Source organism: Sminthopsis crassicaudata, chromosome X (assembly GCF_048593235.1).
Source record: "Sminthopsis crassicaudata isolate SCR6 chromosome X, ASM4859323v1, whole genome shotgun sequence".
In the NCBI taxonomy this organism is placed as follows: Eukaryota; Metazoa; Chordata; class Mammalia; order Dasyuromorphia; family Dasyuridae; genus Sminthopsis; species Sminthopsis crassicaudata.
This window is the reverse complement of record NC_133623.1, coordinates 85,274,273-85,288,940: the sequence shown is the minus strand read 5'-3', so window position 1 is coordinate 85,288,940 and position 14,668 is coordinate 85,274,273. Positions and strand designations below refer to the sequence as shown.

The window sequence follows — 14,668 nt, the reverse complement described above, 5'->3', positions numbered from 1 at the left end:
ATGTAACCCCTTGACATTAACCATTACTAATGCAGAGGCCAAAGTGAACATCTCCTATGGTTTTGGAATAGATATACCTGGAAGAGATCAATTAGGAAGATTTAGTATAATTGTTAAGGAGAAAAGGGAAAGACTGATTACCCCTCCTGAATCAGACTTCACAAGTATAGAGAGTAGGATTGAGCTCAGCTTCCCTTTACATAAGTCAAAGACAGTGAAGATCAGGAGCATATCATGAAAGGGGAAATAGGATATGGAGACATAAAAGCCTGAGATGAATGGGTAAAATACACAGTTCAAAGACTGAACAAAAGCAACTGCTATATCTGTGCTTCTGGCAGGCCAATGGCACAAGTTATTACCTTCATCTTCGGTATGGACAAAAATGAGGGAAAATTTAAGTGCATAGTCTGACTATTGCTGAACAGCACTCTGAGAGAAATGATTATAGTTCTTGATCACACTTATTTTGAGTTCAAGACAAACATTAAAGGGATCTCTGTAACTTTTCCACCTGGAAAAGATGATGCTGAATGTTCGAGGGGATGTGGGAAAACTGGAACACTGATACAGTGTTGGTGGAATTGTGAATGCATCCAAATCTGTAGAGCAATTTGGAACTATGCTCAAAAAGTTATCAAACTGTGCATACCCTTTGATCCAGAAGTGTTACTACTGGGCTTATATCCCAAACAAATAATAAAGAAGGGACAGGGACCTGTATGTGCAAAATGTTTGTGGCAGCCCTTTTTATAGTGGCTAGAAACTGGAAAATGAATGGATGCCCATCAATTGGAGAATGGCTGAATAAGTTGTGCTATATGAATGTTATGAAATATTATTGTTCTGTAAGAAAAGCCCAGCAGGACGATTTCAGAAAGGCCTGCAGAGACTTACATGAACTGCTGCTAAGTGAAATGAGCAGGACCAGGAGATCATTATATACTTCAACAACAATATTATGCGATGATCAATTCTAATGGACGTGATTCTCTTCAACAATGAGAAGAACCAAATCAGTTCCATTTGTTCAATAATGAAGTGAACCAGCTATACTCAGGGAAAGAACTCTGGGAAATCTGTGTCACCCACAACATAGCATTTCCACTCCTTTCATTTTTGTCAGCTTGAATTTTGATTTCGTTCTCGGGTTATTTTTACCTTATTTCAAAGTCCGATTTTTTGTGCAGCAAAAGAACTGTATGGATATGCACACATATATTGTATTTAACATATACTTTAACATATTTAACATATATTGGATTACCTGTCATCTAGGGGAGGGGGAGGGGAAGGAGGGGAAAAGTTGGAACAGAAGGTTTTGCAAGGAACAATGCTGAAAAATTACCCATGCATATATCTTCTAAATAAAAAGCTATAAAAAACAAAACAAACAAACAAAAAAAAACCTTTTACACTTTGTTATGGTCCAGAACTTGAGATAGGGTCCTAAGTCAGTGGAATTGGCAGAGAAAATGGTTATTTAGCACAGTGCTTAACAATTCTCTAGTTCAGTGCATATACTTATTACTTCCTATAATTCTACAAGATTCACACCTTTGATAAGAGACCATATAAGCCTGGACAAACTCAGCCAGAATGAGAACTAGGGAAGACTGAGAATTGGTGGCAGGCTCTCCTCCTTTTTCGTCACCTGTCTTTAGATTTAGGTCTTGGGGCTGGGCCCGTCTCTCATTTCCCTGGGTCAATCTACATTCTGAGGCCCAGTGGAAACATGGGTTGCATTTTGGACACAGGGTTTTGGGTCTTTCTTCTCTCAGCCTGTCTTCTCATTCTGTCTCTATAACTACTATACCTCTATTCCCTAACACAAGATGAGACTATTGCAGGACTTCAAATCTTGCAGGAATTATTGGATTCCTGGCACATGAAGTAATGGACAATAGATTCCTTTTGACTATTTCTAGGACTTATGGACAAGTATAATTCCTCATGTTGATTCATATCATTTGTTACATCACCACTACCCTGTGTTATGTGGCTATGTGCTTATATAACTCATGTAATTATGTGTAATACATCCCATTTTGATGGATTTATGTATACATGTTTTAAGAGTGAAAACCTTCAGAAACCCGCTAATCTGATTTGATTTCCCATTTCCTTTGGTGTTTTCATCTCCCTTCCTGAGATGTCAGGAAGGGCATGATCATCTCCTTTTATGGTGTTTTCACCACTATTTTAAGTAGTCAGGGAAGGTGTGATCACCTCTTTTTGGGGGTCCTCACTCCTTGAGAAGTCAGGGAGGTCATGACCACCTATGTCTTAAATCAAAAGGGAGCGGGAGATGTTATGGGCCAGAACTTGAAACAAGGTGCTTAGTCAGTGGAATTGATAGAGACAAAGGTTATTTAGCATGGTGCTCAACAGTTCTCTAGTTCAGTACATGTACTTGGTACTTACTATACTTCTACAAGATTTGCACCTTGGATAAGAGACCATATAAGCTGGGACAAACTCAGCCAGAATGAGAACTAGGGAAGACAGAGAAGTAGTGGCAGGCTCTCCTCCTTTGCATCTTCACTGAAACTAAGATCCCAAAGGCCTCCAGAAAAACTAGGCAAGCCCCAAGTGAAGGAGACAAGACTTTGAAGAAGACAATAAAGGATTTGGACTTTAACACCTGGCTACTCATGTAGTGATTACTGAACTGAAATGAAGGCTGCCTCCAGAGACCCCAAGAAAACTTCAACAGAGAACATTACATTTGAGAGAGAATATTACAACACTTTGACCCAAAAGCCACTCTGCCTGTCTCTCTAGAAAGGTGGAGAGGCTTACTGTCCATGGAAATGTGACTTGCATTGAGGCCTGGAATATGACCCAGGAGGACAGTATTGACAATTTCTACTGACATATTCCTTAGGCAGACCTTTGGTGGTTCTGTGGAGGAAAGATCTGCAAACCAGAGTACTGGGCTGGGACTTGTGCTCTGGAACATTTGGCTAATCCATTCACAATGGCATTCCTAGACTTGTCCCAGGTTACTGCCATCCACCTTAGGCAGAAAATAGAAATTAAAGTTCCCCAAGAATAATTTGATGATAAAAGCTACTTAGACAGTATAAGAGTCCTACAGGGGGGGACCTAAGGAATTCATAAATCAAGTGGCCTCAGAATTTGAATCCTTTTTTTGTTCTGGTGAATAACCATAAACAAAAAAATGTGGATTGGATAAATTACATATATTATAATCAACAAAGATTTATAAATAACATCAAAGATGCAGGAAATGGGAATGGAGGACAGGTGGATCCACCAGAAGGAGGGCATGGGAAAAGAGACTAGCTCTGGATATGCTACTGGCAATGAAAATGGGAGTTTGCAAAATGATAGGATAAAGTCGTCCTTTTATAACAAATAATACTGTCCCCAATGATACCATTACAAAGGTTTTGCAGGAGCTTGCCTCCCTCTCTGAGGAGCTAGCTCTGAATTCAGGAGTAGACAATCCTGCCACTGACTAGTTAATCCTGGTTTGGTAGATGGAAAGAAATTGCGGCATTAATATTCACTTCTCTAATAATAGCTGTAGGAATCCTCATGGTTGTGGGATGTTGTATAATGCCTTGTGTTAGAGGATTAGTTCAAAGACATTAGTCTTATAGAAACCTCCCTGACAAAGGTACAAATATCAAGGCCAGGTCATGTCAAGATAATGGTTGAAAGGGTACTTGACTGATCTCCCAGTGACTATGAATGTGAACTGATGCTATACAGGTTTGAAAAGGAGGCAGGCAAAAAGGTATAAAATGTGTGGAAACCTAATCTTTATTTTTTTAAATGGGGGAAGACTGTTAGAAGTATGAGAAGTTGGGTTTCCATAGGGAGGGGAGGTGAAATATCTTCTTAAGATATTTCCAATCGCCTGTGATTTAAGTAAAGTAACTGGTTAGTCAAGTAAATTCTTGACAAAGAGGGTTTAGAGGTAAACCAACCCAAACCAGTCATGGTCAGTCACAAGGCATGAGGCTTTTGAGAGGAAGGTAATCCAACCTAATTGCTATTTGGATAGTAAATTCCACCAATTATGATCAATCCTGACTATAAATCTGACCAATCTAGACCTTGAAGAGAGGGTTAAAGAACCAAGCTCCCAGTATAAAGTTTGCTTCCTCAAAGTACTTGGTGTGTCCCATCCATGAGTGCATCATGAGAAATGCTGAATAAAGGATTCTTTTCTCACTCTAAAGAACACAAGTTATAACCCTACTTCTGGACCAACTGGGGAACTACAACTGGGGATACCATGGGCAGCAGTGGCTAGTCCCAGGTTTGCTCCCCAATCCTGCTGAGTTCAACAGAGTCCTTTGATAACAGAGACAATCAAAAAGTACAAAACTGATGGCTTCAATTACTTAAAACTGAAAAGCTTCTGAACAAACAATATTCATGCATCTAGGATAAGAATGGAAGTGATTAAATGAGGAAAAAAATCTTTACATCAAATTCCTCTAATAAAAGTTTGATATCCCAGGTCCAAAAACAAATATATTAGATAAGTAGGTATGAATGCATGTATATACAGAGCAATTCCCCTATGAAGAAATTGCAAAAGGATATGAACTTCTCAAAAGAAGAAGTTTTAAGAATTCACAACCACATGTAAAACATCCTCCAAATTACTAATGAAAAGAGAAATAAAAATCAAAACAACCCTAAGGATCCCCCTCACACTCTGCAAATGGACAAGAAAAAAAACTGAAAATGGAAAGTCAAATGCAGGGGGTATGAGAAAATAGGCAAACTAATACATTTTTGGTAGAACTGTGAAATGACACCCCCATTTTAGAAAGTAATTTGGAATTCAAAGAAAGCAACAAAAATATCCACAGCCTTAAAACAAAGACTCCATTACTAGACTTATACCCTGCAGAAGCCATTAATAAGAAGAAAAAATAAGTCCCCATATATTCCAAATTAATGATAACAAGCACTTTTTCTGACAGCTACAAATTAGAAACAAAGCACATGCTCATCAGCTGGACAACAAGTTATAGAACATGAATAATGGAATATTAAAACTGGCTTTTAAGGAACGATAAGGTGGAGAGTACAGGCAAGTATGGTATGCTCCTTATGAAGTGAGGAAAAGTGAATTGAGCAGAGCCATGAAAGCAGTATATCTCCCTGAGACCTACAGCAACTTAAATGGAAAGGACAACACCAAAAATTTTAAAGTATCTGCACCAAGATGTTAAAGAACAAGTAGGAAAGGAAAGAAAGCATAAGGAGACACCATCAGCCTACCTATTCCAGGATGGGAGAGGTCAGCAGGTGTAGATCTGGTGCACCATTTCCTGAAGGCACTTGTGCTCCTGTTTTTCTTTTCCTCCCTAAAATGAAAAGAAGTTAGCAAAGATCTACATCAAGATCACATTTTAGGGGAAATTATTAGCTCTGGGGCATAAAGGCAGGAAGTCCAGAGAAAGGGTCAAAGAGTCACATGGAATGCACCTGACAGAACAAATCCCACACCTGACTAAAGATATGCCAACCAAGGTAGCCTGGGAAAGTTAACTTCCTTTTTGTATGCAATTATGGTTGATAGTTTACATTCTGATTACCTTAATCCATGGTAATAAGTCAGTCTGGAAAAAGGTCAATTCCCATAAAGGTTGTCTCAAGGTTGTGGTGACCGGTCTTTAAAGATGCTAAGTAGAGACAGGAGGGATGAATTAAGCATGACTCTAATGTCACGTTGTTCTATAGGAATACAATTGTTTCTGAATTTGTTGTATCACACTAAAGCCATTAGTCCTTCTTCCTACCAGGGAAAGCAAGTCACATCACATGCCATCTATCAAATTCAATTACAAACAGGTGCATGAACTAGGTGGAAAGGGGGACTCAACAGTAAATCCGAGGAGAAAGAAGGAAATCGCTTTTTACATCTATGGAGAGGGCAAGAGGGCAGGAGGAGCGCAGAAAATAAAATGGACAATTTAGCTTTATGAAGGTGAAGTGCTTTAGCACAAAGATACAAAGTTAAAACGACTGTGGTAACAGTTAAATGAGGAAAAACATCTTTGTAGCAAAGTTCTCTAAGGACTGTTACTGTCTACAAGATTTAGAAGGAATATACAATGTACCAGATTAAGAGCCATCCTCCCAGAGGTCAAAGGCTAAGAACAGGAAACTTTCACAAGAAGAAACCCCTGCAATCAACAGCCCGGAGGCGAGAGGCATCTAATTCCTCCCAAGAAGACAATTGTGCCCTTTCAGCTGCAAATGAGAGAGATCAGCAGGTTCTGGGACCGCATCTCTTTCTGTTCCACAGCAAGTTACAAGAAAATGTCCCATTCACTATGTGCTGCTTGAATATACCATGCCAAGAAATGGTACCAAGGCAAAAGAGGGGTGGAGGAAGGAAGAGCTCCTGGTACCCAAAGCAAAAGAGGGGTGGAGGAAGGAAGAGCTCCTGGACGCTTTCCTCCGTCCCTAGGCCCCCCCCGCTCAGCCGGGCCCGCACACATCCCCTAGGACACTAAGACAAGCCAATCAGGAGGGGGGACATTCAGAAGAAGACTGAACCCGGGAGAGAAGAGAACGTGGTGGGGGCAGGAGGAGGGAGGGGCATCTGCCTGGTTCCCAAAGGAAAATACTCCACAATCCCAAGGGGGCGGGGGTGCGAGGAGTGTGGTGGGGAGGGGAAGGGCCGGCGGTGGGGGACGGGAGGACCTCAAGCTATTCACCGCCTCCCCTCCGGCCCCCCCCTCCTCCTCCGGTTCCCCGGACCCTCGCTCCCGGGCCCCGCACCTCCCCCTCCCACAAAAGAGAGCTAATGCAAGTGTGGGAGGGAGAGGCGGGCGCGGTGAGGTCACCGCAAAGGCAGGGCTGCTGTCCGCCCAAGCAAACAAAGAGGCCGCAGAGAGGGAGGGGGCTGGGTGACGTAAATCCGGAGAAGTTAGGAGCTCGCCTCCCGCCTCCCAGCCTGTCCAGGGGAGGGGCCGCAGGGCATCTTGCAGGTGGAGGAGGGTCCGGGGCTGAGCCGAGACTGAGGTGTCGGAGGACAGGCTGCTGGGGTGGGGGAGGGGGCGGCAGGAGCCGAGCTCCCAGTCCGGTGTTGGGGGTCAGCCCCTTGACGGAAAGTGGGAGAAAGAGGGCAGGAACGGAGGTGGCCGGCTGTCCTGGGCTCCCCATGAGGGAACCGCGCAGGAGCTGCAGCAGCAGGGTTTACAGAGTTACAATCCTTTGGGCATAGGTCCAAATTGTTCTCCAGAATGGTGGCACCAGCAAACAACCCCTCCAATCAGTGCGCTTATTGTCCCTCTTCTCATCCAGTATTCATCTCTTCTGATAGATGTGAAGTGGGACCTCTGAATTGTTTTCATTTCTATTTTTATAAAAGCGAATCATTGAGGACATGCTTTCATATGAGTATAGATAGGTATGATGTCTTCTTCTGAAAGCTCCCTGTTCATATCCCTCCAGTAGTATTCAATTAGTGAATGGCTCTTATTTTTATGAATCTGTCAGAGTTCTGGATACATTTGTGATGGCAGGTTAATTTTCATAGTACTTCATTTACTGTAGCATCTTTTCACACAATTAGTTTCCCGAATTATGTCTTTTAAGTAAGGCTCTATTGCTTTGTCTGAGATCATGAGGATCATGTGCATCATGAGATCTATGCCGTAGAAGGTTAAGAAGACAGAGAAAAAAAAGGAAGTAAGGTGACTGAAAGAAGCCAGCCTTCTCCATCAATGTGACCATCAAAGGGAATAGAAGATGAGGGCTAGTGGAGATGAGGTCAAGAGATGATTTTTGGAGGGGGAAGGAGACATGAATGTGTTTGCAGGCAGAAGAAGCTATCCATAAAAGGGAAAGATGGAAGAAAAGTGAGAGAAGGGATGCTGGAAGGGGTAATCTGCTGGAGATTATGGCATGAAATGGAGAAAAGAGGGACTCCATTTTTTCTTTAATATATGAGGGAGGGCTCTCATCTTAGAGGTGAGGTAATGGGAGCCTTGGGACATGGCAGCAGAGATGACAAGTTTCAGAAGAGTCACTGTGATGAGTGGGTTAATGGATAATTAATTAGGGATGTGTAAAAGTTTGCCTTGCTCCAGTGAGGCTCCAGTTTAAGTCATCTACACAAAATTTGTCATGTATCCAGGTAATACCATGTTGTGATTCTCTCTACTTTTGCTAAGTGACACAAGTGTAGGGGGGAGGTAGTGGGTGGTGGGAGTGATCCAGGATTACAGCACTATGGTCGTTGAGAACAGATTGAAGAAATAGTGCTGGTGCTGGAACTTAAAGGGAGTGCACAGTGCAGAAATAAGGGGCTGAAATACCAGGGTAGAGTAAGGGATTGGCTAGGGAAGGTGATGGAGAATGAAGAGGTAGCTCTGCTATGCTGTGGATATAACAATGCATGTGAAGATAAGAACACTTGAGCACAACCCTGCCTCAGAGACTTGCTAGTTTTGTGTTCCAAGGAAAGTCATTAAAGTATATTCTGCTCCCATTTCCTCCCCTGGCACAATGAGGTTTGCTGTGATGGCCTCTTATGTCCAAACTGAGATTTAACAACCAATTGCTTGGACTCCCATATTCTTCTTCTTGAGTGCTGCTAGCCCACCTTCTCCTATGCTCCTGCTTAGCACAATGCTTGCCACACAGCAAGCACCCGAGAAATGCTTGCTTGCTCTATCTATCCATCCACCCACCCATCTGATACCTTGGGAAGTGTTCATGGAAAAGATGGTTTAGGAGCACTGGCCTTCTTACCTGGACTACCTGAGGCACAGAGTATCTGGGGACCCTCGTATTGGCCAATCTCTTCCTTAGCAAGTCTGTGGAGCCAGGGAGTGCAGTTGACAAGTGTTAGGTCTCATATAAGAAAACCATTAAAATTAGTATTATACAAAATACTAAAGTCAACTCACCTAGGAAGAAATGAATCTCTTAGAGGCATTTAAGAATCTGTTTGATTATTTTGTGCAATTCTGTCAAAAGGATTCTTGCTTCACATCATGCTTAATCTCTCTTAGCTCATGCTAATTCTGAGATTTTCTGATTCTACCAGTATTTCAAGGGCAAACTACATCTTTTTCTTGTCTTTCTCTGTTCTCCAGAATCCAGTCCCAAGTCTTGGATATTAGATTACTGTATCCATCAATCAAGAACGTACAATGTGCCAGACTCTGTTTTTGGCAAGAGAGATGCAAGGTGAAAAGCTCCTGACCTCAAGAAAATGGCAACAAGGGAGGAGAAAGTGCCTCTACATGTGATGGTCTGGTCTAGTTCCTCTGAAGGGCTCAGAATAAGTCCTTGTCAGGATAAGGAAAAGTCATTGCCCCACCTTGTGGGCGCCAATATGTAATGTTCTGTTGTCTCCAGAAACTGCTGATGGATCATTCTCTGGGAGGAGATCTGCTGTCTCTCACCTTGAGTAGAGACTCCTTCCTCCAGAGAGCACCTCCAACTCTGGCCCAGGCAAGACTCTCCCCTTGCTCAATGGTGTCCTCTTTTATCATCCCAGAGAATGGATGTGGAATAACTCAGGGGCTTCTGGGAAAAATTACTTCAACCAATGAACTTGCTCCTCCTAAGCATATAAGCTTAAACCACAGGAGTTCACAAGGGTAAAACTCCCCTAAAGCCCGGAACTAGAGAATTGTTAAGTACCTAATTAGCACTTAGTAAGAACCTAATATCTCATTATCTCATTAGCACTTATTAAAAACCTAACAGACAAGGTATGAGTCACTGAGTCCCTGTACTCTCAGGGGACCTCTCAAGTTATACTTTACATGACAACCTTACTCCACTTTACATCAGGGCTTGTACAGGAGGGAAAGTCAAAGCAGGCACAAACACGAATATGTAAACAATCAATTATTGTTCTTTTACAGATTGTCTCTTCTTTGATGGTGCCTGGAGAAAAGTGATGGAAAAGGGCAGCAGAGAAGAATAATGATGTCTGCAGAACAAAAAAAAAGAAGTCATCTGAGGCAAACAGCAAATCAAGCACAGGATTGCCATCACATGTAAATTTAATGAAGAAATTAGATTAAGATCTGACTTCTATTTTTTTTTAAATTTAAAACCCAAGCTTATACAAAATAAGAAAAGGGGGAAAACATTGCCATGTGTGCAGAGTAGAATGTAAAAGAAGATTCAAGATGTAAATCAATAAATTTCTATGTCAAGAAAACCTATATGAGGCAGCTAGGTGGCACAGTGGGCAGAGCACCACTCCTGAAGTCAGGAGGACCTGAGTTCAAATATGGCCTCGGACATTTAATACTTCCTAGTTGTGTAACCCTGGCCAAGTCACTTAACCCCAATTGCCTCACGGGGAAAAAGTTATATAATAAAAGTACATTATGTTCAGAGCTGCTCATCTTTCTCTTTTTAAAAGATTTTTATTTTCAAAACATATGTACAGTTTTCAATATTCACCCTTGCAAAATCTTATGTTCCAATTTTTCCCCCTCTTTTCCCTCCACCCATCCTTAAAGGGCAAGTGATCCAATATATGTTACACATGTGAAATTCTTCTATACATATTTCTATAGTTATCATGCTGCACAAAAAATCAAATCAAAAAGGGAAAAAATGAGAAAGAATACCAAGAGCAAGAAAACAAGCACAAATAAGCTGAAAATACTATGTTGTGATACACAGTCCCCATAGTCCTCTCTGAGTGCAGATGGTTTTCTTCATCACAAGACCATTGGAACTGGCCTGAATCACCTTGTCTGATAGAATTGATCATCGTGTAATCTTGTTGCTCATTTTAATAGGGAAGAGAAATTCTCCAGTAGTAGAACCAACCAAAGGTCGGGTTAAGACATTCTTCAAAGCCCAAAACCATGTGAGAGATGGGAAGGAGAGATCTGTAACACAGGGATTAGGGCTGGCCTAGAGCCCATATACATGAAACAACAGGGGTAGGACTAGGTGGTAAAGTAAAAAAAGAAAACCCTTTAAATCAGCTGGCATTGATAAGTTTGATTTATTTTTAGTCTGACTGTAGGATTAAACTTCCTTCTTTAGGATATTTTAGCCCTCTCAGCTAAGCCGAATTAAGAAAGATATGCCTTTAAGTCTAAATTGACTATTGATTTAGGGACTTAATTGTTGAGTTGGAAATCATGAAAATCAAAGGTGAGATTAGGAATTTTGTTTTAAATCAAACTAATAATGAAAAATAAGTGTTGGTTTTATGAAAATGTCACTACAGTAGATTAACTGCTGGTTAATTTGATAACAAGATGAAAGAAGAAAATGAAATTACTGATTTCCAGAATTAAAGAGTGAATGCATAACAAATAAAAATGAAATTAAAGCAAAGCCAAGGACTTATTTTGCCCAGTCATATTCCAGGAAAATAGATGATCTACATGAAATGGATTCATACGTACAAAAATATAATCTTGCCAATTTAATAGAAAGCAACCCAGAAGATTTAAATAAGCATATCATAAAAAAAGAAATTGAACAAGATATAAATGAGTTTCTTAAGGAAAAATCCCCAAATCAGTTAGATTGTAAAGTGAATCCTACCAACCACTGAAAAGATATTTCATCTCAAGACTATATAAACTATATGAAATGACAGGTCAAGAAGAAGCTTTATGAAATTCCTTTTATGAAACAAATACAGTTTTGGTACCTAAACAAAGGTGTGGGAATATACACGTAAATACACTGCTGGGACAACTGTAAGATGACACTTTGAAATGTAATTTGGAATTATGGAAAGTAACAAAACAATCCAAGGTCTTTAACACAAAGACTCTATTACACTCCAAGGAAGCAACCAATAAGAAGAAAATCCCTCTATACTCCAAAATAGTTAAAATAGCAATTTTTATGACAGCTATGAATTGGAAACAAATGCTCATCAACTGGGGAATAAATAAACAAGGCATGGGACATGAATGACATGGAATACCATTGTTGAGCTGTAAGAAATGACATGTGTGATGAGTACAAGAGAAGTCCAGCAAGATCTTTGTGAACTGATGCAGAGCCGAGAAAACAGTACATATACACAGTAACTACAATCATTTAAGTGAAAATAATGACACAGCAAAGTGACTAAAAGTATCTGTAATAAAATGTTAAAAATCAAGTGGGAATAAAAAGGAAACATGAGAAGGAAACATCATCTTACCACTTCTAGGAGGTGAGGCATCCACAGGAGTTACACACTGCACTCCTTTTCCGGAATCCATTTATCGGTTGTGCTTGCTTTTCTTTTCCTCCCTAAAAACTAGTTCTCACATGGCATGGTTCTCAAAGATGGGGAGAAGAAATATGTGGGATACCCTACTGATGTAAGAAAGAGAAAACAACAAAAATGTGGGGGAAAATGAAGAATCTTAATTGTAATAATGGGGGGAGAAAGAAAGAAAAGGGTTGGAGTTAGTGATTATCAGTAGCAGATCTCTCTGTGAGCCTTGTTAGAAATTAAAGGTTGATCAATGGAAAAGATAAGGTATACTATGTACAAGACCAAACAAATAACATAATTTGTAAAGCATCTAAAATAAAGCAGGGGGTGAGTGCACTATTTGATTTTGTAAAAAAGCAAATGGGATAAGGGAAAAACAGCTTGCCAGAGATTTGATAGCACATCAATGCCTCACACCATGTATCAACTCAAACTACAATAAGAACAATGACTGAGATGGAAAGGGGAAATCAATTCAAATTAGAGAAGTAAGAAAAAATACACTTCAAATCTATGGATAAGAAAGTGGTCATGATAGAACAAGAGATAGAGAGAGTCACAGAAAACAAAACAGACCATTTAGCTTCTATCAAGATGAACTGTGTCTGCCCCACCTGACCAAATGCAGTAAAAATGAATAGGGTAAGAGTTAAGTGAAGAAAAACATCTTTGCAGTCAAGTTCTCAAAAGACTGTTGCATATGCAAGGTTAAGAGCCATTCCTCCATAGGTCAAAGCCTATAAAGAGGAATATGCAGGGGAAGAAATGCAAGCAATCAACTTCCCTAAGTCAAAATATACTTAATCCTTCCTAATGAGAGAAGTGCACATGAACACAATTCTCCTCTTTCAGCCTGAAAGTCAGAGATCCACAGGTTCAAGGACAATCCCCTCTTTCTCTTCCACAAGGGACAGGGAAACACCCATTTCATCAGGTGCTGCTGGAAACCAGAACAAAAATAAATACTGAGTTAAGTTATATCAGGAGAGATGAGAGAGAGATGACATAGAAAAGGGTTAGGGTTGGCGTTAGTTCCTGGACTTTCTCCTCTCTCCACAGCCCCAAGCCTAAGCCAAGGATGGAGGAAAGAAGGGGAAAGGATGGAAACGTCCACCGGGGTTTGGAGGGCAGGGGGTGTCCCCAAAGGCTTCTCCCTGTTGGACTTCACTGTATCCCAGCCCACCCAACTACCCCCCAAGCCGCAGCACTCCAGACAGAAGTTGGTTTGGCAAGGCAGGATGCCCGAAGGCAGGAGCAGCCCCAAACAGGCACACACAGGAACACATGTGTATACACACACACACACACAGACACACATATTGTTGGGGGCCGGAGCCCCCTGTGATGTTCCTTGTTTAATCTCCAACTTCCTTTGGGCTAGTTTCCTTTTTCAGCCCCTGTCTAATGATCTGAAATTCCTTTCTGGGGAGAGACTGAAGGAGACAGCAATAGAGAATCTTTGTCTTATTGACAATAATAAGAAAAGTCCTGTATTGTTTATAACAGCAGAGAATTCTTGTATTATTGGGAAATGTCTCCGGAACCTCTTGAGAACATCTCTGTGCAAACATTGTTCTGATGACTCTAGTTATGTATATAAGGAAGGCTGAAAAATGAAATCTTGGCATTTGGTGTATACCAGCCAATGCCCGCCAGCTGACGTCCCCTTGCAGGCAGTCTGGTCTTCCTGGAGGCCAAAGGCCTGTCTACCCCTTTACTATCAATAAAGACTTTGTCTCTAAACAGCATTAAGTAGCAAATTCCTTTGCTGCTGACCCCGCCCTGGGTTACTTTGGGGAAGGAGAGAGAGAGAACAGGAACTGACCCATCTCAGTTTAAACCTCAGTTTACTCCTCATCAATATCATACTTATGTGTGGGTTACACATAAACACGGGTTAAGATACTCCCAGGAACTTCCATCCACACTTACACTCATCCTTCTGAGCACCAAGGCAAGCCGGTTAGGAGGGCGGACATTCCTGAAAAGGTGGAGGAAAGGGAAGAGAAGAAAAAGAGAAGAGGAGAGGAGAGGAAGGGGCGGAGGCAAGAGCAGGGGAGGGGGCCCCTACCTCACTCACAGCCACTTAGGTAGGAGCAGGAGGCTCAGGATCTGTCACTCGGGTAGATTACGTAATGAAGGGGAGGGTGTGGAGAGGAAGGGGAAGGAATAGGGATGAGGGGTTCACAGACCTCCCACTCACACCCCCTTGCATCCTTCTCAGAGACGAAGAAAACTTTCATTTAACACAGGGTGGGAGGAGGCAGTCAGTGTCATGTCACCATAGGGCAGAGGGGGAAGGGAGGACAGAGGGGAAGAGGCTTTGTGACATCAGGCCCAGAGCAGGGGCAGCCCCACCCCCGAATCCTTTCTCTGAGCCCAGACACCCAGGATCACTAATGGAGGGAGTAGCAGTGCATCTTCCACCTGGAGGTGGGCGGGGCGCTGACCAGG

The 14,668-nt window shown here is 41.6% G+C and overlaps 1 long non-coding RNA gene across 4 annotated transcripts in view; it reads right to left on the bottom strand.

The window, feature by feature from the left end:
- The window catches only part of LOC141549176 (uncharacterized), a 121,663-nt gene extending 107,453 nt beyond the window's left edge, over positions 1 to 14,210 (bottom strand). For all 4 annotated transcript variants that reach the window (XR_012484268.1, XR_012484271.1, XR_012484269.1 and 1 more), the window contains exons 1-3: positions 13,015 to 14,210; positions 12,155 to 12,309; positions 5,272 to 5,357 (exon numbers count right to left, since the gene is read on the bottom strand). This is a non-coding gene — a long non-coding RNA (uncharacterized LOC141549176). The remainder of the gene's footprint in view (positions 1 to 5,271; positions 5,358 to 12,154; positions 12,310 to 13,014) is intronic.
- Positions 14,211 to 14,668: the final 458 nt, after the last annotated feature.